The 17,012-nt window shown below is 33.6% G+C and overlaps 1 long non-coding RNA gene across 1 annotated transcript; it reads right to left on the bottom strand.

Moving 5' to 3' along the window:
* Nucleotides 1–2,170: 2,170 nt before the first annotated feature.
* LOC145029269 (uncharacterized) lies at nt 2,171–6,022 on the bottom strand. The gene is made up of 3 exons (XR_013676435.1): nt 5,488–6,022; nt 2,692–2,887; nt 2,171–2,534 (listed from the first exon to the last, which is right to left on the bottom strand). It is a non-coding gene; the product is annotated as an uncharacterized LOC145029269 (long non-coding RNA).
* Between the last annotated feature and the right edge of the window lie 10,990 nt (nt 6,023–17,012).

Here is a 17,012-nt window from a genome sequence, read left to right as displayed (position 1 = left end):
AACAAATATTTGTAGGTGGTGGCGGCGGGTAGTAGTGTTGGGTGGTGGTGGTGTGTGGTGATGGGTGGTGGTGGGTGGAGTGGTGGTCATAATGAAGGGTGGTGGTTTTGGTGGGTGGCGGGTGGGTATGGGTGATGGTGGTGGGTGTTGTTGGTTGGGTGGTGATGATGGTGGGTGGTAATGGTAGTGGCAGGTGGTGGTTGGTGGTGGAGGTGGTTGTGGTGGGTGGTGGGTGGTGGTGGCGATGGCGATGACGGTTGGTGGTAGGTGGCAAGTAGTGATGGGTGGTGGTTGGTGGTGATGGGTAGTGATGCGTGGTGGTGGTGGGTGGTGGTTGTGGTGGGTGGTAGCGGGTGGTGGGTAGTGGTTGGCGGTGGTGAGTAGTGATGGTTAGTAGTGACGGGTGGTGGTGATGGGTGGTAGGTAGTGGTTGTTGTTGGTGGTGGTTGGGTAATGATTATGGTGGGTGGTGGTGGTGGTGGCGTGTGGTGGTGCGTGGTGGGTAGTGATGGGTGGTGGGTGGTGGTGGCGGGTGGTGGTTGTGGGTGGTGGTTGGTGGTGGTAGGTAGTGATGGGTGGTAGGTAGTGGTTTTAGGTGGTGGTGGTGATGGATGGTAGAGGTGGGTGGTGTTGGTGGTTGGGTGGTGATGGAGGTGACGGGTGACGGGTGGGTAATGATGGGTAGTGGTTGGTGGTGGTTGGGTGGTGACTGGTGTTAGTTACTGAGTTTTTTAATTGTTTGTGACTAATTTTTGATTTATACGAATATTATTTGATAATTTTAATTAAAAAAATTGTGTGATCCAAATTTGTTCTCGCGATAAGAAATATTCTCGATTGAACGCTATCCTATATATATATATATATATATATATATATATATATATATATATATATATATATATATATATATATATATATATATATATATATATATATATAAAGGTTATATTGTTTCTAGTAACTATTGTGTGTTAGAATGTACAGATTTGGACCACCGGATGAATAGAATCAACAATAATGAGCTGAAGGTTTATGATATTACAATAGAGTAGCATGTATCCTATAATCACACAAATTTCAAGAAAATGGTATTTTTGTCAAGTAACCTATTTTAAAAAAGGAAATTTTCGGATTTTAAGGGATCATTAATTCCCTTATTTTTAAAAAAATCTAAAATTTTTAATTTAATTCGAATTCAAATTTAATAATAACCGATTTTATTCTGTTAGAATGATAAAGGGGTCAACAATAAACTAATAAACATATTTGCAGTTTTATTCTAGCAGAATATTGTTTCATTCAATATACTTTTTATATTAAACATGCTTAAAGATTTATACAACATATTATCAAGAATAATATTTTCTAAAGAATATGGATTTTATTATTTAAGAATAACTATTTACATTGATCAATAAAGAAAAAAACTATAAACAATTATTACAATCATTCTAAGAAAATTATGACTAATAATGGTTTAAAGATTACATTTATTCTTAAAGATTAAAACTAAAAATGGTTAAAAAAGGAAGAAAAAAAAAAATCAAAATCTAACAAAAACACTACTTTATTCCAAAAGAATATTATTGTTAAGAAACAATTTATAAATTCTGACAGAATACTTTCTGTTAGAATACAAATATCATTCTTCATGTTTTCTTCATTTTTCACATTAACGACAACATCTTCAAAACCTAAATTCACAAGGAAAACATAATCAACTTTCAAAATATTAAAAATTTTAGTGCATTAAATAGAATAAAATAATTAATCTATATTCCATTCCAACAGAATTGGAATTCGTGATTCAAAATTAAAATCAAAAAGCAATCAAATGAAAAGTTCATAGATGAGGGTTCATTTTAATTAATAAAGTTTGCAAAGTAAATGAGTTACACATGATGGTATATCTCCTGTGTTCGGTTTCTAAGAGAATAAAAACTATAAAAATATCAATATTCCATTCCAACATAAATGGAATTCATGATTCCATTCCGATAGAATTGGAATTCAAGATTCAATTACCGTATGCATTTTATTGGGAAAATATTAAAGTGAAAAATGCATAAATCAGTAGAACAATGGAGATGATATGCAGAATCGATAAACATTCGATAAAAATTCAATCACTAACCATGAATACAATTTGAGTCCATGACATGTTGAGCGATCAATATGGTAATATTTCTCTTTGGCATTTTATCAAACACTTTTAGGGTAACCGTTAATTTGGTTCTAACAAAACCATCCAATTGCACTAAAATCGAAGCACACTGATCAAATCTCAAATAATAGAATATTGTAATCAATAAAGAAAATAAGATACTTGATTGAGTTTTAAATTAACTTTTATTCTGTTTCAACATGTATTTCCTTTTGACTGACAGTCGATAAATCACCAAAGAAGCAACATCCGGTTTCCTTATTTCTTCTTATGAGTATCATGTTCCAGTCAAGAACACGGTGTTGTTCTTGACAAATCAATCAAGAAAATGGGGCATTAAACCTTCATTGCTTCTCCTTCATTTTCCCTGTCAAAACACCAAAGCTCAAACATCCAATCCAAACACCCATGGATTTCTTTCAAAACTCAAACCCATATCCCCTTTATTATATCGATTTTCCAGAGAAACCCAAACACCCCAATGATTTCTATTAAACACCAAATAAAAAAGAGATTTTTTTTACCTGATTGATGATCGACGACCGGTAAACCAGCTAAACACCCCTTGATCGATGAATGATAACACCTCCTACGGCCAGTCAAAGATCGGAGACCCTTCACTTATTTCCCGTCGATCCTCGCTGCCAAACCACCCTCATCGGAGATGCTGTTTGTCACCACCCACGTTAATGGCTGCAAATCCTTCCTCCATCGTTCTTTCTGTAAATCAACAACAACCAAACACCCATAGAATCATCGACCACCACCAAGTTCTCTCATCCCTCACTCGTTTTCCTGTCGGGTTTAAGGGGAAAGATGTTCTAGAAGATGAAGGTTGATTAAAATGGTTTAGATCGATGACAACAGACGAAAATGATGCAGGAAACGAAGGTGAAGGACTAGGTCAGATACATTTACTTTATTTCTATAATTGTAGGATTTCAATTAAATGATTTCCGTAATTAAAAGTACAAAAGGTCCAAAATACTCTTTTATGATTTATTTAATTTTATATATATATATATATATATATATATATATATATATATATATATATAGGTTCAGGTTAAATTTGAGACCATTTATAATTTTATGATACTGTGAGACCAAATCTAAAAATAATTTTAAAATGCAAAATAAATAGAAAAATCCAAAATTTTTTTTTTTTAAATATTATTTTCGGAACTTGAATTAACTAAAAAAAAATAATAAAAAAAAATCTTGTCTTTTTGAAAAATACGTGAAATATTGTAATAGAATATTACACTGACATATTCTAAAAAATAATTTTAAAATGCAAAATAAATGGAAAAATCTAAAAATTCTTTTTTTACCTATTATTTTCGGAACTTGAATTAACTAAAAAAAATAAAAATAATAAAAATAATAATAATAAATCCCGTTTTTTTTAAAATACGTGAAATATTTTAATAGAATATTATACTGTACATATCCTAAAAAATAATTTTAAAATGCAAAATAAATGGAAAAATCCAAAAATTCTTTTTTTAAATATTATTTTCAGAACTTGAATTAACTAAAAAAATAAAATAAAATAAAAATAAAATAAAAAATAAAAAAATGTATCTTACGATCTCACAAAATTAAGCTGTTTCACATGTATATATATATATATATATATATATATATATATATATATATATATATATATATATATATATATATATATATATATATATATATATATATAAGTGAGCTTGGGATTATTAGGACGTTGCATACTAAGCGGTGTTTGGGGATGGTTGGAACCAGCCGGCCCGAATCAATTTGTTTGTACTGACAGCTCAATCATAGTAGCCTTGTTGAAACCAGAGCGTCGAAGATGAGCACGACAATAAACAATAAGCATCCAATAGTCCATTGAATAAAGAAAAAAGTAATTGTGGATTTTTTTTATAAGTTCTCTGTGATTTTATTTTAAGAAACTGTATCTTTTTTTTTTATTGTCCAGTTATTTATGTATTTAACTAATAATTTATTGCATTGGATAAAACATGAAATTCTAATGAAAAATGTTATACAATCTATAGCTACATAAATAATTCAATAGAACCTTTTTCTTTGTAACATATTGCTATCAAGTTGTTGAACAAAGAGACTGTTGGCATGGTACGTACTTAGCATAAGATGTTAAAGGAATCCAAGTGTGTTTGGGATTCGCTTATCTAACATAAACATATATTTTGTTGGAAAAGTATTTAACTAATTAAAGCGGAGTTTTATAACACAATAAGATAGGGTTTTTTTTTTTTTTTTTTTTTTTTTTTTTTTTTTTTTTTTTTAAATGTTCGACAACTATATCTATAAAAAAAATTGAGGAAAAATATTAAAATGACATAGATAAAAAGATAAATTAATAGGTTGCCGATCATGAAAAAACTAAAAATTAAGCTACAATCCATATAATTTTTTAAGGATAAAACTGTGGTAAAATAGAAATTAGTAAATTGGTTTCCACCCAAAATAAAAAGCTTGAAACAACTTATAAAAAAACTATTTATTTAATTCAAGAAACATACTTATTTTATAAAACCAAACACTCAAAAGTCAGCATTAATACCATATCACAATAAACTAACAAGCAGCACCCTAAAAAAAGCTTTGGTTAATTATAACCATCCTCAAAAATAAAAGTATGTTGATATTCGGAAATAAGTCCATTCTCTAAAAAGGTTAAAGATGTTGGTACACACTACACACTAAAAGAAATTCAATTAAAGCATCAATCATTTAATTTTGAATCCAAAATACACATAAACTTGTGACGCCTTTAAGAAACAACATAAACTTGTTTGTTAGGTAAAAGTAAAGCATTTTACTGTGCGATTTTTGGTTCATTTCCTAAATGATGGTTGAAAGTTGAAACTTATCGATCTTTCCCTCCGGTGTCTTGAAAGAAAAAACGAAGTTTCATGTGCACATGAACTCTTTTATGACCCCTGGCCTTATAGTCAACAAATTAACGGATATCTAAAACTCATTTCTTCGATATACCAGCACAACCATAGATATTACAGTCTTGAAAATAAAACGGATAAGTGATAATTTCGATTATTTATCATCATCATATATAATTAATTCCATTGGCTTTTTATTTATTCGTCAAAATGAAGAAACGGTTACTTTATCGTTTGTAACGGTTACTTAATCTTGAAGAAACTTCATTAATTACAGGAATATATGATCGATGGAAAAAACGCTACTTTTTTTTTTTTTTTTTTTTTTTTTTACAAATGAATTTGATCTGCTTCCAAGATCATATATAAATCAACGTGTAAAAATGTATAACAAAAACTTACGATCATAAACTATGACTTCGCCTTTTCCTGGACAAAGATGAAGAAACCCTAATGGTGAACAGTCGGAAAAACGCATCAACCTCTTCTCGCCTTGTTTCTTCGAAGAACTCCTCCGATGATTTTTGACCATCTTCCGTCGACCTCCTTCTTCTCTTACATGGCGGTGGTGGTGGCAAGTGGAACCGCGGAGACTGGATCTTGTGATCTTTAGAGGTCGGAGTTTGACAATCGTAATCTTCTTCTTTTACTGGTGTTACCAGTTGGTTGTTTGACTTTGATGCTTCTTTATCATCATCCATCCGATCGCCAGGTTTTGCCATGGATTTTAGGTTGGATTAAGCTTCATTATCTTGCAGAGAGAGAGAGAGAGAGAGAGAGAGAGAGAGACTCCTCTTTGTACAATTTTGGGCCACTTAATCGTCTCTTTTCTCCCACGTTTAAATGTTCACTGTTGTCCAATTCAACAGTAAGAATTTTCAGAGTTTTAATTATCAACGATTCGTTATTAAAGAAATAAAAACCATATAGCTTCTCATTTTACTTGAAAAAAAAAAATCTAATAGAAGATCAACAATATTTTGGATGTGTTAACTTTTAAACCTTGAATCTTTGGTGTAAGATTTTGCATCTTAACCGAATAGACCTTTATGACAGGGTTCTTATTTTATATAGAGTTATTTACTAAAATAATTATGTATTTTGTTTCGCAATCAATAAGATAATATAGAGAATTAATATGATTCAGTCCATATAATATATGGCCGTGGACAGAAACCGAAGAACCTTTTAATTACTTGACTATTTACAAAAATGATTACAATAGAAATAAGTTTTATTTATTTATTTATTTATTTATTTTTAAACTAGGTTTTTGTTTCAAAAAATATTATAGAAATATATTAAGTTTTAAATATCTTGTTAAAATAATAAACTAAGTTTGTTCGAAGAGGCCCACCATTTCTAACATTTTCTACTCCAAAACAAATGATATATTTTCATTTATAACCCTTATATGTTATTAATTTAACCAACTTTTATCTCATTTTATTTATATCTTTCACAATTTCACAATTTATTATTTTACCATTATTAAATATTATATATAAATTAATTTATTTCATGATATATGATTATATCTTATGTATTATTCTTTTACAAATTATATCCTTAAATAATTCTTACAAACACCTTCAAATAGATACAAATATTGAATATATTGCAACATAATGAAATTATAAGAACAATAAAAAACGATATTATAATACAAATTAAGCATAAATTTACCATACAAGTTAAACAATAACTTACAACATTAATTTAAAATGTTACAAAATCCATACCACATTGAATCTTAGCTTTGAAATTGGACAATTTCTTCTATTATGACGATGTTGGTTACATAGTCTACATTTGTGAGGTTCGTCGGGATGAAGAATATCCATCCCGTTATGAAATCGATTTTCATACATCCGTTCTTAATGAATAGAAAGTTTCGAGTTACCTGCTTCAATCTTCCAATCCGACTCCAACCAATTACCAATGTGGGAAAGTGGGACAAAAGATAACCTATATTGTTGTTTATATATCGTAGTAATCAATATTTACAATAGAAAGAAGGTCATCTCCTCTATAACTACAAATTGCAATAGCATGCAAACATGAAAATCTTTTTATTTTCCACTTACCACATTTTTGCATGCTCCTTGAAAATAATGGACATTGTGCATATTTCCTTATTTGCCATTCATTTGTAACTTTGTGATAATTTTGTAGACACCTTAATTATACTCAAACTCAGTTAATTTAAGGCTTTGTGCATGAATTTCTCATTTTCAAAAAGTGACATCACATACATGATGGTAAATGTGTATTACAATTCATTACAACATCATTGTACTTTCTAAAAAGTTGTATAGTTATATTGAATGTAAGGTCAATACAATATCTAATTGGTAACTGGCTTGCTCCTTGAAGTGTATTGCTCACACACTCAGAGATATTTGTTGTTAAGAAACCCAATCGAAGATTTTCGTCTTATAAAAAACACCAGTGACTTCTTGTAATTTGTTTTATATATTATCAAGCTTCGAGATTGACATTTTTATTCCTTTCATATATGTAACAAGCTTTCTTCTTTTTTGTGGTGATTCCAATAGACCAAAAAGTCTTTTTAAGACTCACGTTCTTGTACCTTTGCATGAAGTTACCTCTAATGTGTCAAAGACATAAGCGATGATATGATAATGGCTTTTCCAATTCCTAAAGATTTTGTATTGCATGAATTATTCCTTTGTGCTTGTTTAAAATAACACATAAATATATGTTTCAAACAACAAAATGTCTGAGTTGATAAATTCACCAACCCCAACTATATGGAGTAATATACTATTGTTAGCATATTTTATGACAACAACAAACATTTCCCCTCTATATGAACCCTTCAAATGGCAACCAACTACTGAAATAACATGTCAATATATACAGAACACATCAATAGTGTAACGTCCTAATTTTCAACACAAAATTTTCATATTATATATATATATATATATATATATATATATATATATATATATATATATATATATATATATATATAGTAGCTCCAAAATCCCATTTTCATTAAAATATCATATTCATGCATCTATTAGACATAAAAGAAAGTCTAGTGGAAGGATAAAAATATAATTATTTCTTCAATGTGAGTACAGTCATGTTGGAGCTAGCCTTTCCTCGATCGATTGAGCAACCTGAAAAACATTTATTCAACAGCTATAAGCCAAGACTTAGTAAGTTCTTCAAAATACCATTTATCACAGTACAATACAAATACATACAACCAATGTCTCAAGACCTTTCGTCGTTCCACTAGTAGCGTGTGTATCTAGACTCACAACCTATTTTTCTTTCATCGTCAACACAAGTCTATAGGCTCACGACCTCTTGTCGTTCTTTCGTCAACTCCTCATACAAATATATTAACATATATAATAGTTAAGTAAATAAACAGTCCAACCCAACATGCAACTGACTAAGCTAAGCTACTTTCCTAACAACACATTATAGTATAACTATATCCTAATATACAACGGATACATAGTGTAAAATATAGTATATCGAGAAAACTCACTTAAACTATTCGTGAAGCAGTTAAGTAGGTTGATTTACGGACGGTTCAACACGAACACAGCCTATAATATATTATACTGGTTACTGGCTATTTAAGTATAACAACTAATATTTTGGATCCTTCATTAATCTTAAACATACATTCATGCTATCAAATAAGGATCAATGAGTCAAGACGGTTGGGTAGGCAGGATCATTTCGCCATATAGCTTTTTTGAAATCCAATAACCTAGACAACGTGTCTATCCTAGACACTTGTTCTATAAATAGACCAATCAAAACATTTAACTAGAATAAATGACTAATCTAGTACTTATAGATTCATAACAACGACTAAGGGTATAACCAGGTATAGGTAGGAGAAAGTATAACTTCCTTGATTTAATGAAGTCTTAATATCTATGAGCATAACTTCGACACCTACTTTCTCATCTCCATTTCAAACTTCCAAAGTTTCATCAATTAAACTCCAAAAAGAGAAGTCAAATCACGAGGGACCAAAATGATGAGGGTTAGAGGAGGAATTATTGTATACCAAACAGTATACTATGTATACTAAACAGACACTACCTCCGATATGATGTCTAGGATGGATTTAGTGAGGTGTTTAAAGTAGGATTTCCAAACAGTATACTATGTATACCAAACAGACCGTACCTTCGATATGGTCATACCTAGTTGTTCCTTACTTGATATATATTGATGTTGACAATGGGATTTATGAGGAATCTAGACTATCCTTAGTCATAAAAAATATTAAACTAAGACCTAGTGATAATTAAACCCAAGTCCTATAAGAGGAAAAGCTAAAATACCAAGGTGAAGTTCTGCCAATTCTGAGGCACCTAGTTTTATCAAGTGAGTGCATAGTTACTTTCATCTTAAGCATAGATTTAAAGTATTTAGATAATAAAATGCTATGTGTGCTTGTATTTAAAATGTTATGTGTTAGACGAAATAATATAAGATGATTTTTATACGATTTACTATATACGTATTTTCATACCTATAATATATTGGTTAAATGGGTAATGAGGGATGAATAGAATAATGAGAGAGATGGATGATGAGACATGAAAATAATAATAAAAGGCCTTAATGTAACACTTGTATCCATAGGTATGAATTTCCGAGAGTCAATTTGGTCTTTTATAGCTTTTTATGTCCTACGCTCGGCGTAGGATAGCCCCCAGGCTGAGCGTAGGAGGAAGAATTAATGTGGGGAATTAATGCACTTTGTTGGGTGTAGGATATCCTACGCATGGAATCATGGCACAATATAAAAACCCTAGTTCTTTGGGTTGTGAGCCAATATATAGGCTCTTACTCCTTGAGGGCCTCTTCATGCCTAGCCTCCACCCTTCTATCCAATCCATTTAAACCCTAGCTTCTTTGTGAGAGATTTGAGGTCTTTAAGTGTTCTTGTGTATCTCTTTAAAGGAAAAGATCATTAGAAAAGCATTTAGGAGCTTCAATCCCTGTAGATACTGATCCATCATATTGTATTCCACCCTTAGAAGGTATAAATTTTCCATATTGGTATTCATTCTACTAGATTTATTTAGTCATCGATTTATATGATATTTGTCCTATAACTTTGGTTCTTAAGAGTATGAATTACTCTAGACCACTTGAAGACCAATTCTTGATGTTGTGGGGTTGTTGAATCATAAAAATAGGAGCTTGGTCATTCCCATCTATCCCATGCATGAGATCTTGAGCATTAATATACTTCATGGACTTAGGGTTTGATTTTATTGCTCATTATTGGCATGTAAAAATATAAAGTAAAACTTTATCCATTAGAATGTTCTTTTGGTTCATATCTAGAAGTTTGAGGTGTTAACTTTATGTATTAACAGTTTAATAGGACTTTTGACCATCCGATTGTTATGTTAGGCATAAATTCCCTTATGTTGAGCATAGCATAGCCTCGACTCATTCCCATCTAGATCTATACTCTAAGCATAGAGAAACTTGTATGCAAGGTGTAGGTCGACTCACGTTTGACTGTTGACTTTGACCTCGGTTGACTTTTTATCAAAATTAGGTTTTAGAGTATAGACTGAAAGGGTATTTCTTTATTGTTGTTAGGTGACTTGTACATTTCTACTTTGTGTGTGAGCTATTGTGTCTAGCTGTTATCCACAACGCGAGTCTTCTAATTATATTTACCTCTATGGTAGTGTATGCATGTTTACTAGGTTGTGTCTTACTTGTTGATTGATGTTATATGTGAAACTGAGTTATTAATAACTTATCGACAACTGTGAGTCTACGAGATTGATGATAATACCCAAGGTTGCTGATAATCCCTAAAATGTGTTGGTAATCCATAGGGTTGTTGGTAACCCTTGGTTGTTTATTATGTTGAGTGTATTTAATATTTTGGGAAACTCACTAAACTTGGTGCTTATAGTTGTGGATTAAGTATGTTTCAGGTACTTCAGATGATCGTGGAAAGGCGAAGGCTGGACTGTACACTCCGGCTTGCAGATTTAATGATTTTCAACATTTTGATACTCTGGTATGGAGGATTGTATTGTTTCACCTGGGATTTTAAAAATTGGTTTTTTATGATACATGATGTTTTCTTTGCACTAAAAATGAAAAATTTTGTGGTAAAATTTGGGATGTTTCAAGTTGGTATCAGATCCTTGTTTTGACAGATTTGGATGAACCACTACAAGAAAAATAGCCTTTTACGACACGCAATGTGTGTCGTAAAATGATCAGACGACACACAAATCTGTGTCAAGGAAGGCCTTGTCATAACGAAAGACGACACTTTTTTGCGCGTCGTCTATTGATGACACATATTTACGACGTGCAGTTACGACACACATTTACTACTCTCATTTATGACACACAATACGTATCAAGGAAGGCCCTGTCATGAAGGAAGACGACACACATTTGTGTGTCGTAACCTTACATTAAAGCCCCTGTCATAAATGAAGATGACACACATCATGTACATTGCTATAATACAAAAATATGGAAACAAATATATACCAAAACAATCAATTTCATCAAATAACATCATGTCAAAAAATAGTAATACATTGGCATTAAAGGGATCTAATTGCACATTGTTATTAAGAGGTTTTCCCTAACTATATAACATAATACTACATTTCTATTAAGGGCCACCTTCTTGTTTCAAATATCATGTCAAAAAAATCGTCCATATCATTGATTTTCCATTGGTTCCTTTCATGAATAAACAAACAGATGGAGTGACTCTGCCTTTTTTCAGTAGCACATACCAGTTCCTCTCGTGAATCCACTTGGGTTAATCAAGCCGGCGTGCAAAATGGCTCTAGCAGTTGCTTCCAAAAGCTATAACAACAACCAAAATTTCAAAGATTCAATTCATTATTAAATATTAATATATATACAAATCAATGAAAGAGTATGTGAAATAATTTGTCTGATTAGTTTACCTTCAACGTATGTAATTCTCTCTAAGCCTAACAACCAAAACAACAACATAAATACAATATTTTTTAATATTCTAAAAAAACTAAAATAATTTGTGTGATTAGTTTACCTTCAATGAGCGACATTGAGAGCATTCCTATTGGTGAGAGAGGTCTTATATTCCAGTAATCATGCCCGTAAACCTAATAAAATTAGAACATTAAACTGTTGAAAAACATATGAAACTAAAAGAAAACAAAGAGAGTGAACAATACACTGTTGAGCAAGTGGTCAAAGGTAAGGGTCAATGGATCTTTCATCTTCTTTGTTAGTAAAATTAGGTAGTGTTTGGTGGAAGAGGGAAGGAATGGAATGGTACATTCCATTCCATCCCCCAATTGATTACTGCATAGTAAAGGCTACCTTATAGTTTTGTCATGTTTCATTAACATATGCATAAATGAATTGACAGTTTTATTTCAACATAGGTTGCTATGTCAAAAGTCAAAATTAATATGGGACCACCCCAATTTAATATTAATAACAATAATAATAAAATAAATTTTATAAAAAAAAGTAGATAAGAGTACAATGGTCAATTTTATTTGAAACACGTACTTGCATCATTACAAAACCTGAAATAAGGACCGAAACCATAATAGTCGTTTTTTACTTGAAAAGAGGATTACATTTTTTTTCTTTGATTTTCTTGGTCATATATATATATATATATATATATATATATATATATATATATATATATATATATATATATATATATATATATTCTCACACATCTCAAATACATAAAGTTTAATGCCAAACTGTAAGTCTTCTCTTTAATCATCGCAAACTTCAACATCGATTTTTCTATACAATGGAAACCAAATATTTTGTTATTATCAAAGAACTTTTCAGTTGCAAAAGAGGAAAAAGAATTAAATAGATACTATATAGAGCCAAATCCACGGATCCAAACCAGTGATCAAACAAGTAATCAATCAAACAAACAAGAATGGAGTAGAGAAAAGGATTAGTCAAGCAATACACATGTTTATATCATAAAAACGTTAGGTACACCTTGAGCACACACACAGGACCGTAAACAACTCTCTACAATGTTAGTGACAACATTCTGACACACACCTATTTATAGGGACAGACCAAACACAAACAAGGTTCACGTCCGTGAACACCTACACGGCCGTAAACACACAAAAGGAACAAGACCAAACCCTACCAAGACATACACATAAAGAAACCTAGCCCAAACCATAAAATGTGACCTAACAATCTCCCCCTTGGTTTAGGGCTAGCATTGATTCAGTATTTCTCGATTATGAACACATCAGACCTACCCATTGACCCAAGCCACATCTGCTTATTGCTAATCTCAGCAATCATCGTAGTATACTCCTTAGCAGCAGCTTCAAAAATATCTTTAGCAACCTGGATCTGATGTTGAGACAGATAGTGTATATCCCATTTTTCAAACTAAAGCAGATCCTTCTTGTCATATAACGGAATACACCTTCAGGAGATCTGATGACAACAGAAGTTGTGGTTTCATCATAGACCCAGTAAAGCATACTTCTTAGTGAAACATCGCAGAAGTTCTGCATAATACGAATCTGTCCCATTTGGTTAGTAGGAGGCCACATCACCATCTTGAAACGCTCGTTGGTCTTTAGATACAACACATCTAAGAAGCTCTTGATGAAAGATTCAGCAGGCTTTATATCTATAAAACCCTTTTTCACTTGATTCTCCATAAAAAGTTTGAACTTTGTTGCCTTTGGATCATTGGATGGATTAGCAAAGGGAACATTAGCAAATTCAAACAGATCAACTCTCATCCATGAACAAAATTCATGTTTGTCCTTGTAATACCCCACATTCGAGCTTTTGCGCTTCACAAGCCACATATTCAACTTGTTATGAAAACCCCACGATATTATTCCTGATCGATCACCATACTTGGAACCAAATCATTTATTCTTGAGTTCTGTTACAGTAAGTTAGGGTTGACCTCCGCGAGCATTCTAATCTAAGCTCTTTTTTAACATCCACTTTTTTTTCTTAGAAGATGATGCTTGTTGAGCTCGCTTCAAAGCAACTATGTGGGGAGCTTGAACTGGCTCATGTTCAAATCTATCAACTACTCGAGTTGTTCTTACAATGGGAGGATCAATAGGGGGTCCTTGTTTTGAAGCTTGGACATGGTGAATGGTAGAGGTCTTAGCTCTGCCTGGTTCTTTGACGGATGACTTGAATTTGTCACCAAATTCCAAATGCAGCTTATTCTTGAGGTTGAAGTAACCGGAAGTCAGAGGTCCAAGGTGAGTTTGTAAATCAGAGATCTGTGTTGTCTTCAGAGAATTGTCTGATTTGAGCTCTGAGACTTGGGTTTTGAGGTTTTCAATCAACACATCTCTCTCAATGATTCTCTGATTCAGTATACCCATTTCTTCCTTGAGTTCTTGGATAGATGGGTCCACTCCCCCTAAGTTGCCTTCCTCAATTGATATGCCTTTTCCGCGAAGAGGAAGGCATGTAGCTTCTTGTTTAGCCAAGACCCTTGCAAGCCTCTTAGAGGCAATGTTGTGCACAGGCCTTGGGACGGAGGAAACTCCAGGAACTGAAGAGCTCCCGGTTTCAAACATGGTGTTTGGACCTTCAAGGAACTGTGGTAGGTGGTTGCACTGGTGGTTCTTGATCCCTAACATGCACTCCCGATCTCGGGTTAGCTCGCCTTCTTTTCAATGGAGGTTGGTAGGAAAATGACATCACAAGATCACTTCCAGATGGCAAAGAGGTTGGAATAGCAACATGAAGGGGGAGGAATCATTGATGTTGTATCCGATATTTTTGTAGTTTTGGCCATCTGTTTAGAGGTAGGATGCATTACTTTTTGAACGTCACCAACTCCCCTGTCTCTGTTGCCGGTTGAGCAACTTCATTGACATTGTCAAATAATGAGTCGAGGTCTTCATTTGTTGGGTTGTACTCGCCATGCTCAAAACTGAATGAAATGTCATTATTGTCAAAGCCAGATAAATCACCAACTAAACCCGTATCTTCTTTATAATCTTCCTTTACAATATTTTCCATCAATCCTTTCTCAAGATCATCTTCCTCCTCATCATCATTCTCATTAGCATCATCATCATTCTCTTCATTTTCTTCTTCATATGCTACCGGAACATGCTCCTCAGCAACTATAGCAACAGGAGCAGCGGGCTCTTCTTTTTCAGGAGCAGTGATCACATCTTCTTCCGTTTCCATATGATCTGAGGAGCTTTCAGACGCTGATACTTCACTAACTTCAGTAAAGTTGCTGAACTTTACCAATGGAAACTTTCCCTCAAATATGAATTTTCCCTTACGGTTCTATTTCATGAGACCGAAGGTGTTGGAGCCAAGAGATTTGACATCGAGTGTTTCTCCTTTTCTTTCGATCTCTGGGTGCTTGTTGTTGAAGATCAATTGCAGAAACCTTCGGTACGTGAGATACTTGTCTCTTCCTTTTCTTTCAATGTTTTCTACCATGTCATTCAGGATGAACTTTGAAAAATTGAATTCTAAATCGGTAGCCAACGCAACAATTGCTCCTATGTTGTGCAACGAGACCTCATCAACGCCGGATCTTCTTCCTAAAATGCAGCTGATAAGTACGTGGACCAAGAACCTCTAGTAAGGTGGCAGTAACTTCTTGATGGTTGGTGGACTCTTTGACCCGAATATAATGTCATAGATGTATATTTGCACAAGAATCTGATCGGCACCAACATGCTTAATGAACAGGGTTTGATCGATTGTTCCCCGTGTATATCCATGCTTGAGGTTGATCATAAACTTTGAGTTGACAAACCCAGGAGGTTGATCAACGTAGATTTCCTCCTTCACAGCTCCATATAGGTAGGTAGTCTTGACATCCATCTGGCAAAACCGTAAAGTTCATGTAAGAGGCATACGCGAGGAAAATGCGAATAGCCTCCAAGCAAGCAACAGGTGCATAAACTTCGGTATAGTCTAGATCCTCTATTTTCTGGAATCCACGAACAACCAATCATGCCTTTTTCCGCACAATAACCCCTAAATCATCTTGCTTGTTGTGATAAACCCAGCGCGCGTCGAGGGACTTCTTGCCTTTAGGTAATTCAACCAGTTTCCAAACCCCTAACTTTTTGAACTGATTCAGTTCTTCAAGCATTGCATCAACCCAGCCAGGCTCAATCAATGCCATGTCGACATTCTTTGGCTCTATTTGAGAGATGAAACAAGAATAGAGACATGTGTTGACGTCTCCACTCTAACTTCGTGTTTGAACACCTTCGCCTAGCTGACCGATGACATTTTCGATCGAGTGATCCCGTTGAAGTCTGGAGGGAAGCTCTTGCCTGATGTCATTGAGCATTACGGGAAGGTTGTTGATGTTGATGGGTCTGTCATCTTCTACATCAGACACCTCATATGATCTAAAATCATTAGAAGTGTTGGCCACATACTCGTTAGCAATCGGCTCGGGAAAGGGTAACTCCATGAAAGTCTGAGTTGCAGCGGAAGTGTATTTGGTCATAAAGTCTCTTTCTGCAGGTGTAAAAGGAGTCACTTCAGCATCGGGATCAGTTCTTTGGCACGACGAACCTGAGGAAGTACTTGTAACAACTTCATCCACCGCAGGAGTCGTAGAAGGCACTAATGGTGATCTGTAAACAACATCTTCTTCTTCATCTTCAATAACTTCCTTCGAACCGGAGTAGGAACCAGAAAAATCATCTGAAAACACATTGAACGATTTGAAAAGAGATGTGTAATCAAATAACCAATATGGACCGACTCGGGCATCCGCCATGTTCTCCTCCAACCAGCGCACGTCGAAGGATTCTACAATTTGCTTTGTCTTCTTGTTGTAGACCCTGTATGTCGTGCGAGCAGCATAAGCCACAAAGTAACAATCATCAGCCATGGCA

The sequence above is a fragment of the Lactuca saligna genome, chromosome 2 (assembly GCF_052625555.1).
Source record: "Lactuca saligna cultivar CGN05327 chromosome 2, ASM5262555v1, whole genome shotgun sequence".
NCBI lineage: Eukaryota > Viridiplantae > Streptophyta > Magnoliopsida > Asterales > Asteraceae > Lactuca > Lactuca saligna.
This window is presented reverse-complemented; position numbering and strand designations above follow the sequence as displayed.